The sequence below is a fragment of the Vicugna pacos genome, unplaced genomic scaffold (assembly GCF_048564905.1).
Source record: "Vicugna pacos unplaced genomic scaffold, VicPac4 scaffold_19, whole genome shotgun sequence".
In the NCBI taxonomy this organism is placed as follows: Eukaryota; Metazoa; Chordata; class Mammalia; order Artiodactyla; family Camelidae; genus Vicugna; species Vicugna pacos.
In genome coordinates, this window is record NW_027328740.1 from 56,028,607 (window position 1) to 56,036,582 (window position 7,976).

Here is a 7,976-nt window from a genome sequence, read left to right on the forward strand (position 1 = left end):
ACAAATAGAACTAATTGGTTTTATAGTTGATTCACTAATAAAAAAACACACACTAAAAACTTGTTTTACCGTCTATCTGCTCAGCTGGATTGGACTCCTGTGGAAGAGAAGAGCACTTCCAGATTTTCAAGCTACATTTTCACATTTTCTTTACCCTATCTGGCAGTGGAGCTTGTATTATTTGCAACACTCTTAGCATGACAGCTGGTATCCTCTGCTGAGTGCTTATCAGATAGCAGCCACGAGTGTGCTAAGTACTGAGAAATGGTTGTACGCATTCATTGCCAAGGAAAGGCAAAGTTTTTGAACATTTGCAATGTCCTTGTGATACAGATATTGTAAAGTATTTCTTACAGATTAAAGACCTGAATATCAGAGAAATTAAATCAATTTTTCCTAGAACACAGAGCTAGGTTTCAAATCAAATACTGCTGTCTTATGTATTTCTGGGCTGGCTCTGAAATCACCCCAAACCATAGGGGTTTAGATGTTTAATAGTAAGTTATGTTTCAGATTTCTCAAAATTTAGGAATATATATACATATATTCATTACATAGACATATACTTATGTACAAATGTATGCATTATATAATATATATTATAAAATATATTATTATTTCTATACATCTAGGCACAAAGGACTGGTACTAGGCTGACAGTGTGCTGGCAGTGGATGAGATAAAAAGTGGGCAGAGCTGTTACTTGCTTTTCTTGCATCTTTCAATTCCAGGTCATGGCACTTCCTTAAAGTTGAAATATTTATTTAAGAAATGAATTAATAAAAGTTGATTAGCTTTTAAGAAAGGAGATCTCCTAATAACTGTCAAAGTAATGTTGCAAACTCCTCTAAGGTTAATTGCAGGAATTCCTTCCTTCTTCTCTCCTCCTTCTCCACCTCGTAATCTTCCATCTTCTCCTGCTCCTCCCCATCCTTCTCCTTCTTCTTTCTCATGTGGGAAAATTTGACTCTTAAGGCATTTAAAAAGTCAAGGAGGTGATATCTGGCTTTGGGAGGAAGTGGGAGGAGGAAATCAAGGATGACGGAGACTTCTGGGATGCATACAGGTGAACGGGGGTGCCAACTGCAATAACAAGGATTGAGGCAGAGGTTTTTAAATGACTTTGGAGGAAAAGAGACTGAAGGACATTTCTGATTTCTCTCCATCGACCCCCACAGGCTTGCTGTGGTAGGGTGGAGGTTGGTGAGATGATGAAAAGCATCATTTGCAGCTGCCTGGCTGTCAGTACAAGACATCCTCTTCTCTATGTGACTGACATGTGTGTCTCATCTCAATCAGATGTGCTGATATGTCATGGCTCTGGAAAGGGAAGGAGGGAGCAAGAGTTGTCTCACAGATCTGCTGTGCCCAGGTGACTTCCATCCAGAGGAGAGGGTCAGGAAAGCATGTCTAAGCCACATTCTGAAACCGATTTTACCTGTGATGTTGCCAGTAATATTAATATCTGACCCCCCTGTGTAGTATTCCACCAAATCAGAAGCCAGAAGGAGGGTGATTCAATGACCCCTTTAACATCCGACAATGATGAAGCCAGGGATATCTCAAACTTTAACAAGAGGAGTAATTATTATTACAATAATGACTATTACTGCTCCAACTTCCAATGTAATATTTATTGAATAAGTACCATGTACCACTCTCACCTGAATAAGGGACATGGAATAAAACAAAATGCTACTCAGACAGTTTAACTGAAGGGAATTTAAGGAAAAGACAGAGAATCAGTGAAAGAAATGTTAAAGAAATTAGTCAAAGACTTAGGCATCTGGAGGCTGATTGCAGCAGGCAATTTCCATCGTAGCACTGATGTGGTCCTGGCAGGGACAACTGTCTGGAGTCCAGTGAGGACCAGAACCAGGAAGAGCCCTGGCCACCTTCTTCTCAACACACACCCCAGCAGGAGATTGCTTGGAAGGATGCAGCTACTCCAGTGCCTTCTCTGTGAAACTGGGAGAAAAGGAAAGGGCAGTTGGGCTACTGTTCTCTTCCTCCCACCTCTGACGTGCTGCTGGTTTCTCCCACTGGCAAAAATCAGCTGGAGACAAGACAGCGGGTCTGGGTGGGGCAGGCTGACAAAGGAAGAATCACCAGCACATTTATATTATCTGAATACCCACAATGTCTCCATTGCTGTGCAATATAATACCTATTAAAAAATAAAATAAAATCAGGAAATAACCAGTCTAAGTTCAACAATACTCGATTGATCTCCAACAGCTTTCTAGACTCCAAACTTACTCTGCACACCATGCTCTATTTTATCCTTTGTAAACAAGATAACTTAATAGTTCCCCCAAGTCAAGTCTCCAAATATTGAGGCACTCAGGCATAAATTAAAATAAATAATGAATCCCATTGCTTCAGTTTCAGGAGATTTGATGTCTTGATGATGTCTTGAGGAGTGGCAAAAAAATCATGTTCTCAATCAGGTTATAATTTAAAAAGAATAAAACAGTGGTGGTTGTGTATAGTCTGAATGACTGTCTGCTGGAAGTAATTGCACCACAGGGAGCTGGTCCCTCTATGACAATTTTGCTATAAACTCCTCTGGTCCTTCCAGCCACGCTGTCACTGGAAATCACTCTTCTTTCACAGGTAGGATTAGTCATTGTTAAAATACACTTTACACTCCAGAAATAAATATTTTAATGAACAAAAATAAAATTATGGCCTGAAACATATTCTGATGAATTATCAAACATCTTAATCTAAATTCTGCTATTCTTCTGATGATTGTCTCCTCCCCATCCAGGGTGTCTTTTTATATTTTATTTTTCCCCTAACCTCTCCCAGCTTGAGTATTTACTATCACTGTTATGTGTGGTGTTAAGTGCCACAGGCATATGGTTTATGTGCGGTGTGTTTATCTGTTTCTACACAAAGAGCATGGATTTACTTTCATGCCCCATGAACACACTCATGCCCCCAATAACTGGCTATATTTTACAAAGGCTCAGATATCCTGAGCTGAGTCTAAAGCTTTGGTGATATGTGGGCCAATTGATACAGACAAGAGCAGGGGAAATGGACATGCATTTTGGGGTGAGGGATCATCCTGAAAATGATCGTGAGTATAGAAGGGCTGGTGGACAGAGTCCAGTTCTAGAAGGATCCGTGTCATTTATCAGTGCTACTTCCTTGAGTCCATGTAGCTGTGAAAACATATGACTGATGCTTTGATATCACATCAAAAGGCATACTGATAGTACAGGGAACTATAATCAATACCTTGTAATAGCCTGTAGGGAAAAACAATACAAAAAAGAATGTAAATAAATATATATGTATAATGGGATCACCATGCTGTACACCAGAAATTAATACACTGTAATATAATAATATAATATAATAAAAAAGATATAATAGGAAACAAATGATCCTAATTTCAAAGAAAAGTAATGTTTAAGGGAAGTATAAGTAAATAATTTATGAAAACTAAATCAGGAAATAATACAAGATTTTCAAGTATGAAAAGACTTTCAAAACAGGGTTTGGGAGTGTGACTGCCTATACACAAGAGAACTCTATTAGTTTAGGTACCTGAAACATCAGTCTCATACTTGCTATGCTATTTCTTTGTGTTACACACATTTACAAGTTGGAGAGAAGAGTAAGTATCTAATGACATGATGTGGGTAATGGAAAAATGACCAAAGACAAATGCATTTTTATTTCCTTTACTTTAGGCATCATTTGAAGTTGAGCAAGCATAATGGTAAGGACAAACTACACAGTGGGGACTGAGTTTATTATCCTGGGACTGACAGACTGGGTGGAGCTGCAGCCTGTCCTTCTTGCAGGGTTCCTAGTCATCTACCTCATCATGGTAATCAGCAATGTGAGCATGATTTTCTTTTTTTTTAATTTTTTAAACATTTTTTATTGATTTATAATCATTTTACAATGTTGTGTCAAATTCCAGTGTTCAGCACAATTTTTCAGTCATACATGGACATATACACACTCATTGCCACATTTTTTCCCTGTGAATTTTCATAAAATTTTGTGTATATTTCCCTGTGCTATACAGTGTAATCTTGTTTATCTATTCTACAATTTTGAAATCCCAGTCTATCCCTTCCCACCCTCCACCCCCCTGGTAACCATAAATCTGTATTCTCTGTCTATGACTCAATTTCTGTCCTGTATTTATGCTTTGTTTTTGTTTGTTTGTGTTTTTGCTTTTAGATTCCACATATGAGTGATCCCATATGGTATTTTTCTTTCTCTTTCTGGCTTACTTCACTTAGAATGACATTCTCCAGGAGCATCCATGTTGCTGCAAATGGTATTATGTTGTCGGTTTTTATAGCTGAATAGTATTCCATTGTATAAATATACCACATCTTCTTTATCCAGTCACCTGTTGATGGACATTTAGGCTGTTTGAGCATGATTTTCTTAATCAGAACTGACTCAAAACTTCACACTCCAATGTACTTCTTCATCAGTCACCTCTCCTTTGTAGATCTCTGTTATGTCACCAATGTCACTCCTCAGATGCTGCTTAATCTCTTGTCCAAGAGAAGACCCATTTCCTTGCTAGGTTGCTTTATACAGTTCCACTTTTTCATTGCCCTGGTGATCACAGATTATTACATGTTCGCAGTGATGGCTTATGGCCGCTACATGGCCATCTGCAAACCCTTGTCATATGGAAACAAAGTGTCCTGACATGTCTGCCTCTCTCTTGTTGCTGCTAATTATATTTATGGATTTGCAAAGGGTCTGGCATAGACATCCTGCTGCTCCACCTCTCCTTCTGTGGACTCAATGCAATCAACCACTTTTACTGTGCAGACCCACCTCTCATGGTCCTGGCCTGCTCAGACACTTACGTCAAAGAGACTGCCATGTTCATGGTGGCTGGTGCCAACCTCACCTGTTCTTTCACCATCATCCTCGTCTCCTACATCTTCATCTTCTCAGCCATCCTGCGCATCTGCTCAGCATAGGGGAGACACAAGGCCTTCTCGACCTGCGGGTCCCTTCTGACCACTGTCACTATCTTTTATGGGACACTGTTCAGCATGCACCTGAGGCCCCCTTCTGAGGCATCTGTAGAACAGGGGGAAATTGTAGCTGTCTTTTATATTTTTGTGAGCCCCATGTTAAGTCCTTTGATCTATAGTTTTTGAAACAAAGAAGTTAAAAACACAGTAAGGAAAGTGATTCAAAAGAAATTGTTTGCCCAGTAGCATAGACATTTGGTCACAGGTATCGAACATATCAATGTTCTCTACCAATTAGTGAGCATTTAAAATAACAAATCAGTATCTGTCATGGAGTTTGTTTTTGTCTCCTGTAATTTGCCTGTGAGACATGGAAGAAAGTGTCAAAGTATTAGCTCATGTTCACAGCATTGGCTCATTCTATTTAAAAAAAAAACACATGTAGAAAGTCAAAGACAAGACTAGATAGCATTGTTATTGCTCTAAAAGTCAATAGTCAATAAAGGACAGATAATTTTATACACAGTAGTCATGCAGGTACAAAGTTATAAAAGACATAAGTAAAAGACTATGCTACAGCAATGACAGTTTGTTAGAATTTGGGGGGTTAATGATTTCCAAACTATTTTCCAGAAACTTGTTAACCATAGCATGAGAGGTTTTTGCTTGATTATTTGGTTGGGTTGCCCTTCTGTTCAAATTATATATCAATGAAGATCTTTGGGGATCTCAGATCATTACTCTAAGAACTATCTTTCCATGTTAGCACTGGCCCAATAGAATCTTCATTCATAAAGCTTTTTGATGGAAATGTCTGATTTCCTTCAATTTTTTTTATTATTTCTTTTAATTTTTTTGACCAATATATAAAGAAACTGGTTTTGTGGTTTCATTTTTTTCATCATAAACTATTACCAGCATGGACCCCAAAATAGAAAATGCCATAAAGACCACTCGTTCAAGCATATCTGATCACTGTCATGTCTTCATTGAAAACTGCTTTTGTTCCAGATACTGCACACCTCTCCAGTCATGGGCCCCACTGCTCTCTTTGGCGTCTCCTCCTCAGGCACACAAGGCAGGGAAGCCTCCGGTGCCAAAAATCTCACAGAAAAGATGGGAGCTGAGCAGAGCAGGGATCTAGTAGTCAATCTAGTTGAATTTTCTGCTTTTTCCAGGTCTTATCTCTCCGAGTATTTGTTTTGTACATACAACTGAGAGAGTTGTTTGTGGACTTTATTTCTTTCTGCAATTTTTTTTTGGGAAAACTTGAGGTTAAAATTAGACCATGTCGAGTAATAATCTCATAGTATTCCTTTTACTATTTATAGTTTTCATCCCATCTCTGATACTTATTCTCTAAAAGCCGGTTCTGTCTGATGTGCATTTATCATAAGCAGTATTAATTTTTTTTATCATTTTTAGCTACTTAACACCTATTGTATGTATTTCTCCCTTTTTCGTATTGAAGTATAGTTGATTTAGATATTATAGAGAGTTCTGGATTTAGAGTGACTTCCAATTTTTAAAGGTTATTTTCCATTTATAGTTATTATAATGTATTGGCTGCATTCCCTGTGCTGTACATATACCCTCATAACGTATTTACTATATATATTGTCATTTGCATCTCTTAATTTCCTACCCCATCTTGGCCCTTTGCCCTTTCCCTACCCCACTGGTAACCACTAGTTTGTTCTCTGTATCTGTGAGTCTGTTTCTTTTTTGTTATAATCACTCACTTGTTTTGTTTCATATTATGGATTCCACAGATAAGTGACAACATACAGTGTTTGTCTTTGTCTGACTTTTTCACTTATCACATTAGTCTTATTTTCAAGTCCTGAGTCTTTTTAATCACCAAATTTCTTATTTTATTGTGAATATTGATACTTCAGAATACTTTCTAACAGGTTTTTTGTGCTTTAAGAAAATTTTCCCTCTGCCTTTCCCTTTACTGACTAAGAATTCAGTTGTATTTTCAAAATTCTTTTTCTTTTTAATTCTTCTTTGATTATTACACATTCCATACTCAATTTTTAATAAATTCCCTTAAGTCTTAATACACCTACTTGCCTTAATGAAGTCTCCATTGATCAGTAAGTCTACTTTGCTATGATACAATAAAAGAAACTTAGACTATTTAAGTCTGGCTACATCCTGCTTCTAACATATGCTTTCATTTGCAGGCATAGAATAATAAATTATCATTTAATGATGAATCTTAAATATTATTATATGTGTTACATATGATAACAATGATAATTGGGTTTGATCCTATTTGTTCAATATCAATGTTCCTTTAACTTTAGTGACCTTTTCCAGAGTCTCATTGTTCTTTCAGGATTTCTACCCTTCATTCATGATTTTGTTTTCTTCTGTGAAATGAATACCCTTAATCAATTCTTTCAGTGAAAGTTTCTCTGTTTTCACTTGTCTGAGAATTTCCTGTCTTAACTTTCATTCTCAAAGAACAATTTATTTAGGTATGAATGTAGACAGACAGATACTTGCATTCAGTATTTAAAAATGTTTCAACTTGGTATGTGAAGGCAGGCATTCAAATCCCACCCTGCCACTCAACAGCCACATGGCAGGGTGAGTTAGACATCACTGTTCCTGGAGTGGCACTTCTACTTCTTTAGCTAAGACTTCAGAATAAGTCCATATCTGTTGGTTTTTTTTTTTTGAGAAATCAACTAAATTACCTGCATAAAAGGTGTTTGCCAATTACCTTGTCTATTTCTGCCTATGCTTGATCCTGTCCCAGACAGCGATGCCCATCAAGGAGGACTCTGATAAAAGCTCTGGATTTTAGAGAGGAGACAGTTTCAGTATAAAAGAAAAACATAAAAACTCAGACGATCATCAGAATTTCAAGTTGAAATTCTTTGTGTGGTTCCCATAAAACTCTTAGGGTAAACAGTAATTTGAAATTATGGAGAATATGACTGAGGCTTGCAATTTGCTTTCTGATCCCCAAGTGTTCCAATTAATTCTGAA

General features: G+C 37.4%; 1 pseudogene; it reads left to right on the forward strand.

Moving 5' to 3' along the window:
- The first annotated feature begins 3,733 nt into the window (after positions 1 to 3,733).
- Positions 3,734 to 5,219, forward strand: LOC107035396 (olfactory receptor 5M5-like; annotated as a pseudogene).
- Positions 5,220 to 7,976: the final 2,757 nt, after the last annotated feature.